The following is a 14,331-nucleotide window of genomic DNA, read 5'->3' as shown; positions in this document are numbered from 1 at the left end:
CCAGGGGTTTACGCCTTCGCGTCGCTGCCGTGCTTGCAAACTCGGAGGCACGCGTGGCACGCTCTGCGGAGAGGCAGCGTGCGGGACGCTCATGCAATAGCATTCGGTTAATGCCTTAGATTCATCAAAACCGGGAAATCTGAGAGCGGCTTGGAGAAACCCCGCCGGCACATCGCGCGCTGCGGGTTTAGCGCCGGGCCCGTGGCCGGAGATGCCTACGGTCGGCGCAGAGCGGGACCGCAGATGCGGGGAGGGACAACGCTTTCTGAACCATGAGGCAAATTACTGTGGTCTTTTTAATTGCAACGAAAGGTATATCACAGGAAACCTCTCAGCGGAGTGTGCGATGCTGATGGGAACCAAAGCGTCTATGTGTCTCATAGCCCCAAAAACCCGTTGGGTGGGGTTCTGGGCTCCGGTAGCAGGGATGCCTGTAACGGTGGTCCCCTCTCCTGCCTTGAGGGGCTCCTTTATTAAAAAGGAGCGAGGCTGGCGCCTTGCAGAGAACAGCTCCCAGGGAGATGAAGCTGCTCGTTAGGGAGATGCAGCGTGATAAGGACGATCCCTGTGTGCGATGCAGCTCCCGGACTTTTTTTTTCCAAAGAAAGATCAAGGGTTGCGTTTAACAAAACGAGATGCCCTTTATGTCTGTACACAGTCATCCCTCGTCACAGCCACTGGGAAGGGAGAACATCATTAAGGAAGAACAAATGGCCTTGTGAGGGTCCTGTCCAGATCTCAGCGCTGTGAAGCCTAATTAGGATACGGCGATAACGATGGAGCGCTCAGATGAATTTGCATGGGACTCTAGCCTATGTAGGGTATGAAAGTAATTTATTATGCTTATTAGAGGGAAGGTTTTGTCACTGCAAGCTGAACCCTCCTGAGACCCGCAGACCTCCTGCCCTGCACCTGCAGCCCCGGGCTGGCCCACGCTGCCGCCTCTCCGGAGCCCTGCGAAGCTCTTTATTCGGGTTTGTGCTTTGCTTTTGTTCCTGAGTGTTTTGTTTTCGGGTGCGGGATGAGAAACGGTGTGAAGCAGCAGTGCTCCGGCTGGCACGCGCGCTGCCCCTCCAGCGAGCATCTCCGTGCTGCCCTCGGCCCGAGGGATGCCGAGCTGGGAGCCATCGGGACGGCGCGGGGTGGTCTCCCCGTGTGCTCCCCGGGGCAGGCTGCTCGGAGCTCTGCTCCGACTGCTCTGCAGGAGCAGGAGGTGCTTGGAGACCCAGCGACCGCTAGTGATCTGTTCAGATCCAGCGGAGGCAACGAGAGGTTGGGCTGGTGACCAGCTGGTCCCAGCGTGGCCCTGCCTGGAGGCAGTCGGAGTCACCCCGCGCGAGCACCCGTCCTGCTCGGCTCTGGCTGGACACTGTTAAAACTGCATCGTGTGGCAGCAGATGCCCCCCGCTACCTTTTGTGCGAAGCATTTTGTCAGCTTTAGATTTGCTGCCTTTAAATTTTCCAGTCTGCAGCTTTGTTCTCCTCCCAGATGAAAGCATCCGATCTTCTCCTTTAAAGCGTTTTGCTCATCTCTGTTATTTTGCCTCTTGTTTATCCCTTTCCCAAAGTAAGTGATCTTTTCTGTGCTTAGCAGATTTTCCTACGGCCGCGTGATCTGGAGAAGCGAATTTTCGGAAGTGTACGGTTCCTTGCTGATCTGAACAAAACCGAGACAACCTGTCCCTTGCCCGCCCTCTTTGGTAGAGTTCCTGACGTGGAGAGCGTCATTAATGCTTCTTGCCTAACGAAGACGTTTCGCGAATAATGGCAAACACGTAAACAGGTTTCATCAGGCCAGCTCCTCCTCGTTAAAACTGCGGTTTGGGTTAATTAGATGGAAGCGTTTTGGTTTATTCTGTCTCTTCCATGAGCACTTTTGGATGCTCTTCTAGAAGGAAAAATACTGCGTATGTTTGCAAATTTTTAGAGGCACTTCTTTCCAGACAGAGCAACGTTTTTCTGAGGCTGCGATCACCTTTTGGTGGGAAGCCGGCCCCGCGAAGCCCTTCTGCGGGCGGGGAGCAGCCGTGTGTGGACGCACGCCTGGGGCTGACCAGCCTGGACGGGTGCAGCTCCTCAGGACGGAGCTCAGGATTCCTGCAAACCTGGGACCGAAGGACTAATTTACAGCATAAAATGGCACTGCTTTTTTGTAACAGCTTCTGTTGTTGTTCTAGCTTCATTTATAAACCCATAATCCTGGGAACCTTGTATGGGGAAGGTTTCCAGTGAGGTCACCGGGTATTTGGCCTGAGAACGGATGGGGGAATTAGGTCCTGGGATGAATAGGAAGAAGAAAAGCCCCTCAGGCCCAGGTAGGCCATTTCCCTGTGGGATACGTCTTAAGGCCGTGCCCTGAGCGTTCCCACTCCCGAGGCCGGGGCAGGAGCTCCTGCCCTTCCCGAGGTGTTGATTCCCCATCGGCTCAAGCGCTGGCCCTGCTTGGAGCTGCCCTTCCAGTTCTGGCTCGGCTCCGGTTGGAAATGTCAGCGTTTCGGGTGGGACGGCACTGTGACTCCCAGCGTATTAAGAACAGGCAGTTCTGCTGAATTGCACGGGGGAAGAATGGGCTGAGACAGCATCAGCGACAAGCAAATCCAGTGAGCCCATCTCTCGCTGCAAAGAGTTTCTCACGGATACAACCCACGCGCTCAGCTGCACCGTACGTGCGTGCATCCTCCTCCTCCTCCTCCTCCTCCTCCGTCACCCCGAGCCGCTCTTGGGAGGGACGTGGCACGAATGCCGGGCGCTCCTTGGCGCCGAGCGAGCCCTCCGACGCGAGGGCTGCCCTGGGGCCGGGGCGCTCCGCTGCTTGCGTGCGGGTGGACCTGGGGGGTTTCGTGCTCTGTAGCTGCGTGCCGGATAATCACAAACATCCCGTCCAGTGATCTCTTTTAGAGGCCTTTTAATATAGCCGTGACTTCTAGCGATACGGATAATATGTGGAGCAGAAGCGCAGGATAATGGCCCTGGTTTTCTGCAGCAATTGCTCAGAGAGAGAGATGTGAAACCGCCCCATTAACCGTTCTGGTTCTATCCACAGGACATCAGGAAAGGTCAGAGGTCCATTCGTTCTTATGTCGTTAATATTTTGGACTGAGCCGCGCTTTGTGATGTAGAGGTTTGGTCTACAACACGTCTGCCTTAATGAACTATAACAGCACAGAAGGTAATTATGTTTTTGTCTAGACCTGTCTAAGACCATCAACGGCACCTCATTACTTTACAGATTGTTAATGCTGTTGGCAGAAGTTGAAGATCCTCCTTGAAAAAAAATCAAATTTATTCTCTGTTGCAGCATACTTTAGTTGATGATAAATGATAAATAGGGGCTTGTGGCTAATTAGACCTTGCTTTGTCCAGAGGCAGATACATAACCGTAAACCGTAACCAAGATAAAAGAAAGAGGGGAAATGGCAGAGAACTCACATGAGGTCTCTTTTAAAGATCATTACAAGCTTGAGGAAAATTGGGGAACGAGACTGCTGCCGTTGTGTCAGCGTGTCTTCTCTGCGTATAAGGCCGTACGGCTCCCTGTCAGGAGTCTGTGTGAGGGTTAGTTATGCAGACCTATTATTTCTTTCGTTTTTGTATGCAGCAAATCCGATGAGGAGGAGGAGGAGAACCCCGACGGTGCTGCCTGTCAGCTCTCTTCCAATTTCAGGATGCACGGTACAGTTCCTGACTTTTTTTTTGCACACTCCTGTCCTCATTGCTGGCCGTGATACCGAGCACAGGGCTCTGCCCCAGGACCTCCCGAACTTGCCTGTCTTCAGCTCTTGTGCACGGAGACGTTCAAAAGCAGACACGGGTGAAAATCCCCGTGATTATGAAAACGCAGTCCGGCCGGAGGAAGCGGCACGGGCGCGGGGGAGGAGGGCGGCCTGGGCAGGGTGGCCGCGGCCGAGCGGGGCTGGCGGGGGACTTGTCCTTGTCCCTGTCCTTGTCCGCGGTGCGAGCGGGCGAAGCACTGTCAGCACAACCGCCACGAGAGCAAAGACGCGTGTTGTGAGCTGACAGTAAGGGACTTGTTGGGCGCATGATTGATGGCAGCGGCCTTGGGAACTGCCAGGAGCCGTTTCCATCCCTGCCTGGCTCTGAAACAGCCGTGCACGGGGACAGGGACGGGGGAAGCGGTGGCGGACCGCGCTGCAAGGCCCTGGGGTTACCTGCTTTGCCTCGGCCCGGCTCCTCGCTGCTTCAACGGGCTCCGGCCCCAGCTGCTGCCTGGCACCTTCCCAGCGTTGGCCACTGCAGGGCTCGGAAGCTTTGATGGCTCCAGCTCTGCCGGCAGGAACTGCTCGTTGCAGGGAGACGCGCGTGGGAGGGCTCCGCGTCAGGCATGTACCCGTGTGTCACGCAGCCTTGCGTGACGTGTCCTGGGTGACGAGGTGGCTTCGCTTGTTACGCTCCTTCTCGGCATCCAGCGTGTTCTGACCCATCCCGTCCTCGGTGGCAGCAGCACGTTACGTCCGTCTCTTGGTGGCAGCAAGAACTGTTAGATATCCCGACGAGCCTCCGCCGTCTCCATCTAGAGCTGCGGAGCGCTCTCCGGAGGGAGGGATAGCAGGATCCGCCGCAGCGGACGAGGACGAGTAGCCTCAGTGCAAAACGTGCAATAGAAGAGTCCCGCGCTGTGGGAAGGACAGGAAGGGTGAGGTGACCGTCCTCGTCCCCGATGTCCGTGAGAGCAAAGAGGTGCTGCCGGCTCAGCGTCCCGGGGAGACGCGCAGGCATCGGGGATGGGGAGGGATTTCCGATCCCGGAGCGACGGCTGTGTGCTTGCCCCCAGCCCGCGTCAAGGCGGTTGCGTTCTGGTGACTTCCCACTTTTAGCGCGAGATCTTGATGAAATGCTTGTGTGGCTGCTTCTGGGGTTGCAGGACATCAGTTTCGTTGTATTTTCCTGGTTCGTGGCAGGCGGTGTTGATTGCAGAGTGACATATCGGTTGCTTTTTTTGCTATGTTAATTATTCACCCTGTTCCATACGTTGGACACCTAAGGCTAAGTCACGACTGGATAAATGACCGGCGTCGTTTCTGAGTTTTGGCTGTGCGTTGCTGCTCGGTGCTCCCTGGAGAACGTGCAGAGTATCGTGACTCCTTTCCGAACCGCGCGGTCGGGTGAAGTTCAGGGTTAGGAAGAGCTTGAGAGGGAAAAGGGGGCAATGGAGAACGTGGGGAGAGGCCCGGAGCCCCCTCTCCGGCTGAGGCAAATCCCTGCGGCTCAGCTCGTCTCACGAGTGACCTGCGCTCACGCAGCGAAGGGCTCGACCCCCCAGCATCCACCAGCCTGATGATCTTACAAGTTTTTTTTTCTGTTTGTTTAGGACCTGATGACTTTCTGGGAGCGGCTGGGAGATGAGCGCTCATGGCAGAGGCGCGAGGAGAGGCGGAGCGGCGAGCAGAGTAGGTGGTCCGACGCGTGCGATCCTGGATTCGATGTTACGGCAGCGGTGTGAACAGGTAAGGGTGTGTGCGTACGTGTTACCCGACGTGCCTATCCCTGGTGCGTTGCCTGAGGACAACGTTGCTTCAGTCCTCGCTCCTTAGAGCTGCAAAGTAAACAGGGCTGTTCTCTTAAAAAGGTGAATTTGGGAGGGCTGATTAATGACACAGAATATGCCTTCTCCTAGGAAAGTCTTCTCGTGTTCTGTGTTGGTCAGTGCCTGTGAAAGGGGCTACTGTTAATTGCCGGTATTGAGGAATTATCCAAAACATGCTGATAATACCCAGAAGTATGGGAAGGTGCAAGTGTCTGACCTGAAGATCTTTCCATCTGAACAGACAAGGGGTGGGAAGAACAAGCCTGCAAGATGTGTGAATATGCAGATGTTTATCTCACAAGTTGAAAGCTTGGCAAATAGTGTGTGTTTTCATGCGACTATTGGATGGGGAAAGGGCTTTTGCTTGTTTTTCCAAGGGTTTGGTCTCTTTGCCAACGTAACTATATGGGAGTGCATGAAGGAGACAGGGCTGAGTGCTGCGTGCTGTTTTCTTTGTCTCATCTTTCGTAGCAGTTCTTTCCTTCTGCTGCCTCTCCCCGTTGCTCTTTCCCTGCTCCTCCTTTCCGCCAGGTAAGCCAAGGAAGGAGCAGCTTCCCGAGGCCCCTTTTCTTGCCCACCACAGTTGAATGACCAAGCCAGGTTGCAAAGGAGCAAACGCCACTCCTGACAGTGCTGTAACCTGTCCTCAAACCGTGCGTGTCGCACGTTCTTTGTCACCTCTCCTAACCTGAGCTCTGCAGGTGGTCCCCAGCGTGAGTCTGGAGCTCTTTTCTCAGGTGCATCCCAGCCTTGACCCGGGGTATGACTCAGCTCTCAAAGCGAGAATGCAATTTCTGTTGTCAGGAGGTGTTTTCCCACTTAGGACAGGACAAAATCACTGTATGGACGCAGAACAAGTTAGTCCTAGGTAATACACTACATACTGCACCCGCTCATGGGCCTTCATCTGCGAGGGAAAGCCTGTTTGAAGCAGAGCAGGCGCGGAGGACAGCGGTTAGGACGGCGTGGGCTATGGAGAGCCCATCTTGCAAAGGGAGACAAAAAGAAATTTGCTTCCTTAAGCAGGAAAAACAGCCTACAAAGGAGGTTATGCTTGTGACTAAGAGATGTATCGGAGCATAAATGTGAAGGAAGGAGAAACTAATGCAGATGTGAAGAAGTAGAGGCTTGACTTCAGAAGAAGGCTTTGAGCCACCTGGGAAGGCAGATGCTGCAATCGCGTCTGCGTGTAGTAGTTGCAAGGAGGAGGCTGCTAATGGGATGTTACGGCATGGTTGGTCAAGGATGGTGCTGTGGCCTTTCCAGTCCTGCCCAAAGGGAACAAGTCTTGGTAAAGCAGGGAAACAGCTTCCTTCTAGCTGTCTCTGAAAGGGCTGCAAACGCCCCTGGTGAAAGGAGCTGGGGGTCCCGCGGGGCCGGCGGAGGGGTCTGCTGTCTGGGAGCCTCGTCTGCTCCCAGGCGCGCGGCCAAGCCGTGCTGGAGCACCGGCGGGGAGGATGCTCTGCCGCGGGGCCCGAGGCGGTGAGTAAAGGGGGTAGCAAGGGAGGTTCGGCCCTCTTGAAAGCATCATGTGAAATTGCTGCTGAATTTAGGCTGGCTTGGCTTTCAGGCATGCTTGAATTGAATCAAGTAGCTCAGACCCTTCTAGATAACTAATTTCACATGTTCAAGTTTGATAATTGTGATCCAGGTGGCCTGAATTAATGTGAAGCTGCTGTTATGGAGGTGGTGCGAGCTGTGCGGAGGCAGTTTCGTGTGATGTCCAGATGATCTGCCAGGTGACAAATTCCCGTCCAGGGTCCCATCCAGCCACTGCTGTCAGGGCAGGAGGAGTCCTAGGACGTCTGCTTTCTGTTGGCACTGCCTCTCATGCAGAAAACATTGCTCTGAAACAAGTGCTCCCTGTCCACAGCCTGGCTGTGGACTTGAGAGTTTTCATCACTGAGCCCCAGCTGTGCACAGGAGAGAATTTTTCTAGAAATCTGAAGAGACGAGACTTGCTCCCTTCTCCTAATTCACCCTCCCGCAGCAGAGCGCCGTCGCTTCTACCAGGGAACTTGTAACGTTTGAGGTAGCACAAACTGTTCATCTCTGTGACTCAGTCTAATTTAAGTTGTTTATCCTAGCTGCAGAAAGAAAATTAGGAAAAAAATCAAATCATAGTTGTGGAATTCATTGCAGTGTTTATTATCCTCGATTGCATTATCTTCCGTCCTAGTAGAGGCTTTGCAGCTGCACGGCGTGGCTCGCTCAGTGCTCTGCCCGTGCACTTAACTTGGACCTGAAGGGATCACTATTTCTTAGGTATCAAATGTTATTCCGTTCCCTCTTTTTCAGTCTCGGGGCTCGTTTTAGCGGATGCGATCATTCCGAATTGTTCTCAGCAGTGAGGTATTCTTTTTAATGGACTATTGAGCTCAGATAACAAGTTTTAAATTATAACGCACATGACCTCAGCCAATTTAAACTTAATCTGAAGTGCTGCACAGCTATGACTGCAAACGGCTGAAAGAACGCACAGACGCGGTGTTCTCGTTTAAAGAAAGTCTTTTGCTGAGGGGAACGAGGCCTCCAACCCACAAGGAATAGTATGGTATAGTAAATCACGTGATTAAAGGAGATGCTTTGCAGAGCGGCGTTTTTCTTAAAGCAGGTTTGTGCCGACCAATATCTGAATTTAAACATTTTTGCGTCTCTTCAGGCCGCATTAAAAAGCAGGCTGCAAAGAGGCCTGCTTCGATGCGATCTTCTTTAAAAGCCCATTTGTGTCTAGGCGATCGTTAAATGACAGAGGCTCGGGGTTAGGCTGCTTCGAGACTGGCCTATAAAAAGAAAGACCCTGATGCCGCAGCAGATGTGGGGGCCGGGGACCTGCACCCGGTGCGGCCTCGGGGGCAGCATCTCTTTCACCCGTCTTGTCCCGTTCGGTAGCGTCATCGCGCCAGACGAGCTGGGGTGCTCGGAGGGGAGGGGGGCTCGGAGGCGGCCGAGGAAGAGGAGCTCTCGCAGCCCCTCGTCTGGACGTTGTTCCCCGCAGGGTTCGTCTCTGCTCTCCGGGAGCAGCTCGCTCCTCTTATAAATCTGCCGTAATAACTGCAGCTCTGGACTGCGAGGCCTCCGTGCCCAAAGGCACCTTGGGCAAGTCGCTGAAAAAGAAATAAAAGCATAATTAACCCAAGCCAGGCAACATGCCGGAATACATCCCCGAGCAAGGACAAAGCCTTATAAAAGCCAGTATACCCCCCCAAGCTCGCACAGGCAGATGGAGGTTGCAAGGAGGAAAACACTTGAGCAAGGATATGAAGAAGGTTGCTCACATATTGCAAAGAGCAGCGGGGCTGCAGGTCCCGCCTGGCTGAGCCGGCCCGGGAGGGCTCGCGGACGTGGCTACTGCTGCAGAAGAGCAGAGGCTAAGGGGCAGGTGGCGGTTTAAATATCACAGTATTGAATATGTATAAATATATGTTCGTATATTGATATAGGTATATATGGGATTTCTGTTGGTTAAAAGGGATTTTCATGGAAAAAGAACGTGGCCATAGAAACATAGAAATTTTTGTCAACGTTTTACTGCAAAGCTCATCAGTGAAAACGCGCCTGTCGGTTTTCACTCGGTTTGGTGACAGTGTGCTGTCGTCGGTGGGAGAGGTGTTGTCGCAGCAGGAGCCGTCGGTGGGGAGGGGGACCACGCTGGCAGGGACGGCAGCATCCTCGTGCCGCACGCGCAGCACCGTCGTGTCTGCCCGTCCCGTGCAGACCCCAGGCTCCGGCAGTCTGTGGCCGAGGGACGGACTTAGGCTCTTTCTGTCCTGATACGATGCTCATCATCAGTGTTCAAGGCCTTTCTGTAATTCATTAAGCAGCTTGATTTAATATCTATCACATGCCCGTCGTCCTGTCCTCTGCCAAGGAGAATCGTCCCCGGTGATGTATTTTGGGTTTAACTCGTGTGCGTTGTGCACGTGCAGGAGCGTCCCGCCGCGTTCGGCGGGGCGAGGGCAGAGCGCTGCGTGCTGCGCGCGGGAGGAGGCTGCTGGGTCGGGCTCCTGCTCCCGGGGGTCCTTCCCCGCGTCTCCTTTGGGCGAAGTCTGGGCTGCTTTGGACCAGCGAGAGCCTGTCCCCAGCGCGCGGCCGGGCACGCTAGGACGTTGGCTCCTTGGAGGCAGTGGAGCGGTGGAAGAGCAGAACCAGGGCAGGTGCCACCAGACCCGGTGCTGGGGCCCTGCGCGGTGGGTGCTCCGGCATCAGCCGCCTGCGGCTCTCCCGGGTCTGCCAGGAGAGAGGGAGAAGCAGGTGGGACCTGGGGCAGGACTCGCCGAGGCGGGGGCTCCACGGTGGGCAGAGGCTAGGGACGGTGACGTCCTGGGGTGCCCGGAGAGGAGCTGCCGGCTTTCGGGGCCCATCGGAGCGCCCCGAGCCGTCCCGCGCTCCCCGTGGGTGATGGGATCCCAAGGGTCGTGTTTGCAGTCGCGGAGGTTTTACCAGCCGCCCTGTGTCTCCTCTTGCCTCTTGCGGATCCCCTTCCTCAGCCAAAGTGAGTAGGTAGCGTTCCCGGAGGATGGGCTGGGTCCTCAAGGCTTTAACAGCGTGGGCAGCTTGGCTCAAGGGAAATCCGAATTGGAAGCAGCGGGACGGCTCCTCTTTTAAGAGTATTTGCTGGCTGGAGAGTCCCTTGGGAGGGTGGGGGGGGGATTCAGCCCTGCTGCAGCCTGGCACCGTCAAGGGTCTGCCGGCCCCCTCGACCGTCCCCAAAATGTCCTGGACCCGGCAGAAGCGACGGGGCCGGCGCGGTGATGCAGAGCACCCCGGGTTGTCCCCACGGTGCGCAGGGGCACGCGTGGCACGTCCCCCGCGGAGGCCAGGACTCCTCGGGCACCGGCAACCAGAAAGCCTCTGTGCAAGAAATCATCCGTGCTGAATAAAACGACAGCGGAGCTGTAATGCTTTGTGGAGTGTGTTTAATGAAAATATCAGCTCAGGCCCGCGACGCGAGGCATTCATGTATAATAAAATGAGGTTCCTGAAACACTTCAGAGCATAAACCATCTGGTCTGCTGTGATGTACTAACAGCTTTGACTAATTTTTAATGCAGGTTTTATGACGGATATGCACATCATGTTATCCATGCATAAGGAAGATACAGCCTAGCTGCACTTTGAACTGAACTGACTGATGATGAATTTGTCTCCCATTTTAATTACTTTCTGTACATTAAAGGTGTAGTGGACCATGTGAAGTGCTTTGTCTGTCTTATCCCCTCTGTGTCCCCACGTTTCCTTAAAGCGCTGGAGCCGCCTCCGCTCCCTTATCTGCGGCGACGTGTGCGGGCAGCAAAAAGGAGGGAGATCAAGTAAAAACTGCCTCAAATAGGATTTGGTCAATAAACACATTGGGCCACCAGCAACAAGCGCATTTCATGAGGTTAATTAGTTCTTATTAATTATGTCCCGTGAAATTTTCTCCAGCCCATATGGCAGGGACTGGGTCCTGCCTGGTGATTTCTTGCAGGGAGAGCTCACCATTTTATTCAGCACAAATCAAAGCAGTAACTAACATTTGCAAAGGGCTTTCAAACCGCAATCTGTCTTGCGCTCACACACTCTTGGCTGTCTCTTGCCAGTCTCTTTCTCTTTAATGAATTTTTAAAGCATTTTATCAACTTCAAAACATATTTATTTATTTAATGCAACCCAAAAGTGGAACCATTTATCTGAGCAAGCCCCAGACATTAGGGATGTTGCTAAAATGGGGTTGGCTTTAGTCAGGCTCAGCCATGACAGGCATGATCAACCCCGCTAAAACCCAGCCTGGACTTTCGCCCATTCTTCATTGAATTTCCAGGCCTGGACTGTGAGTCTCTGCCCCTCTCCTGACTGGTGACAATATCCATAGGAGAGCTGTTTCCCAGGAGGAGGGACCATTTCTGGAAGATGAGCATCTCTTTGTGTTGATTCTTCTGGCAAAATCCTAATGATTGTTTAATGGTGGCTTGGTAGGACTGCACCCCAATTTCTTTTGCTTTTTCCCTCTTTTGGGAAAAGAAAGAAGAATTTAAAGCTTTCTTCCTTTTATTATATGTATTTATCATTAAGAAATATGTATTTTGATCAGAAAAGCAATTTTTGCTGGGTAAAACAGAACTCGTGAGACACCGAGGCCGTGCGCGCCCTGTGACCATCTGGCTGCTTTCCCTTAGCGGCCGGTTCCTGAGCTCTGCTGAAAGCCCCGCGTGGCCCCAGCCGGAGCAGCGCTGAGCGCACCTTGGAGGTGCAGGTCTGTCCGCGTCTGCCAGAAGGTATTTTACGTTTTTAAGGTTTTAGATGACCAACCCAAATGACGCACTGTACCGTAGTAAAGAAGATGAAATGTTTATTGAGTTGGCTTTAAAAAATTCTTAGCGTGGTGTTGGACAGATTGCATGTTCTCGGGAAGCCCCGGATGAGGAGCGGGACGTTGCGTTGGCCCTTCCTGCGGAGCGGGAGGTGACGGCAGGCACGTACGGCCCCAGACAGGGGTGGAGGCTCCCCAGTGTCCTCGCCCACCCCGTTACCAGCTCCGCCGCGATGCGGGATGCGGGATGCGGGATGCACCATCAGGCTGGTCCGTGCTGCTGGCTGCCGCGAGCCGGGTCCTTTGCACATGTGCTTGTACTTTAGTTTCATTGGAGTCAGCTGGAGGCTGGATGAGAAGAGTGCTCACTCGTTCCCGGGGCGGTGCGAGTCCGCCCTGGCAGCAGCGTGCCGTTAGCATCTAACGATGGCCTTAACAGGCCACGGCGTCGTTAGGGAGCCTGGTGGTGCATCGGTTTGTAGAACAATGCCTCCAAACGCGCCAGCTTCCCCACCGTCGGCCTTGGCAGGCGGATGCTCCGTTGCCTGGGGCTGCTTTATTTCAGGCGCTGAGCTCATCTCGTGCGGCGGCGAGGCCGGCGCGGGCACCCGTCATCGTTGGCGTCCTCCAGAGAAGGTGGAGCGCGATTCCCCCGCGTCGGACCGGTGAGCCGACTGCTCCGTGTCGAGCCCGGCGTGCGCGGGAGGGGGAAAGGGCCGCTGTGATCCCTCTGATGTGGGCTGTACAAATAGGGTTTTAAAGCTGCGAGGAGCTCCAGGATCGATGCCGGTGGCTCCGGGGAAAAGCCGGGCACGGCTCGCGGAGACGCCAGCTTTCCCTTTTCTTCTTGGAGGGGCTGAGAGCTGCTTTGGGGGTGGAGGGCACTCAGCCCTCCGCGGCCCCGAGACGGGTGTTACGGGGTCACACCAAGAGCACGTCTCCATGCAGAGCACCAGATAAGAAGGAAGGCTAATGGTGACTGATTGCAAATGTAAATAAACCTCGGCAGAGTTTCATTGCGTAGCTGCGTTGAAGTCATACCTCAGTGCGTTCCTAGCTCCTGCAGAATCAAAGCTGAAAATGAATTTCTTGATTGGTTAGCTGCGGTATTAGGGTATAATTCAGATTAAAACCTGCTTCAGGACTTCAGTCAGCAAGATTGAGACTCTTTCTACCACCCCTTTCTCCCTCTTTCCATTGTGTCTGAAACTGGACGGACCGTTAATTGCAAATACGTTATCAAATGACTTCAGTCCTTTGTTTATTTTGAAAGTCATTTGTGAACTGGTCACGATTCCTCTAAATGCCGTCATCATTTGTGGATGAATAAGCTTTACTATAGTCTGAGAATTGTGCTTTGGCTCTTCAAGAGGTGTTATTTTTGATGTTTGCAACACTGTCCTGCTTTTACTCATTGATTGGCCAGCTGAGACGCTTTAAATAGGAGGGTGATAAATAATGAATAATGCATTTCCTTAAATGAATATCCAGACATGCTAAATTTCACAAACCTTTTGGGATTCGCTGGTATTGGAATGAATAAACCGATGGTCATCTCGTTGCTTGGGGAGAGGTAATGCAGTGGCCATGCTGTGAGCAACAGCAGATAAAATGCACCATGTTTTAGGAACAGGGCTATCTGCAGATCACTTCTTACATTATCTGGTCAGCTTTAAATGGAAGCTTATATTCTAGTCTCACCTTGGAAGAAAAAAAAATCAATAATGAGATTGGGCTTGGTGGCTGAACAGAAGAGAAAGTACCTACGAGCAGCAAATCAATTGCTGAGAAAAGAAATCCCTCTAAGTGGAATGAATTAAAAAGCAAGAATGTTATTTTATTGGATGTTCATTTAGTCTTGCTAACAAGCAGTCTGTTTGGTACGCTTTTCCTAGAGGATTTTAATTTTAGCTTTCTCCTCTGCATTTTCCGTTCTGTTGTTTCTGCAGATCTCAACTAAGTGCGCGTCTTGAATAGCCTTCTCAGATCTGCCTTAATGGGGCTATTCTTTCATTAGCAGCAATAATAGCGAGTTCAGTACTTAAAACCATGCGCTAACTGATTCCAGCAGTTTTGTCTAGGCTGCACTTGATCATCACACGCAGATATTAAACGCGTCTCGATCGCTATGTGCAGCTTCAGACAGCTGCTGCATTTGCATACCATGTTCCTTAGTGCAAACGGCATCCTGGTTTTCAAAGTTTCTTTGGGGAATACCTCACAGTTGGCCTTGTTTGTTTAGGAAAAATATTTATACAAGTTGTTCTTTGAACAGAAACGCGCGCTAAGAGAGGCTCCCTCGTGCCGTCGCGAATCGGGCGGTGGAGGAGGAGGAGCGGAAGGATGAGCGCTGGGCGTGCAGGACTGCGGCACCGGGGCGGGGGCTTTGCCAGACCTGCTGTGAGCACGCAACGCATCCGACGCTTCCGGGGAGCTCTGGGTGCTGTGCCGCGCTGCACAGACGCTCCAGCACGGCCATGAAGTACGGTGCATC

General features: G+C 53.5%; 1 long non-coding RNA gene across 1 annotated transcript in view; it reads left to right on the top strand.

Moving 5' to 3' along the window:
• The first annotated feature begins 3,046 nt into the window (after nt 1-3,046).
• LOC135329384 (uncharacterized) overlaps nt 3,047-14,331 on the top strand; it is a 15,289-nt gene continuing 4,004 nt past the window's right edge. Inside the window, exons 1-3 of the long non-coding RNA XR_010390844.1 lie at nt 3,047-3,169; nt 3,599-3,672; nt 5,330-5,465. This is a non-coding gene — a long non-coding RNA (uncharacterized LOC135329384). The remainder of the gene's footprint in view (nt 3,170-3,598; nt 3,673-5,329; nt 5,466-14,331) is intronic.

The sequence above is a fragment of the Dromaius novaehollandiae genome, chromosome 10 (assembly GCF_036370855.1).
Source record: "Dromaius novaehollandiae isolate bDroNov1 chromosome 10, bDroNov1.hap1, whole genome shotgun sequence".
Lineage (NCBI taxonomy): Eukaryota > Metazoa > Chordata > Aves > Casuariiformes > Dromaiidae > Dromaius > Dromaius novaehollandiae.
Note: the sequence above shows the minus strand (reverse complement) of the source record. Positions and strands in the feature narration are given on the sequence as shown.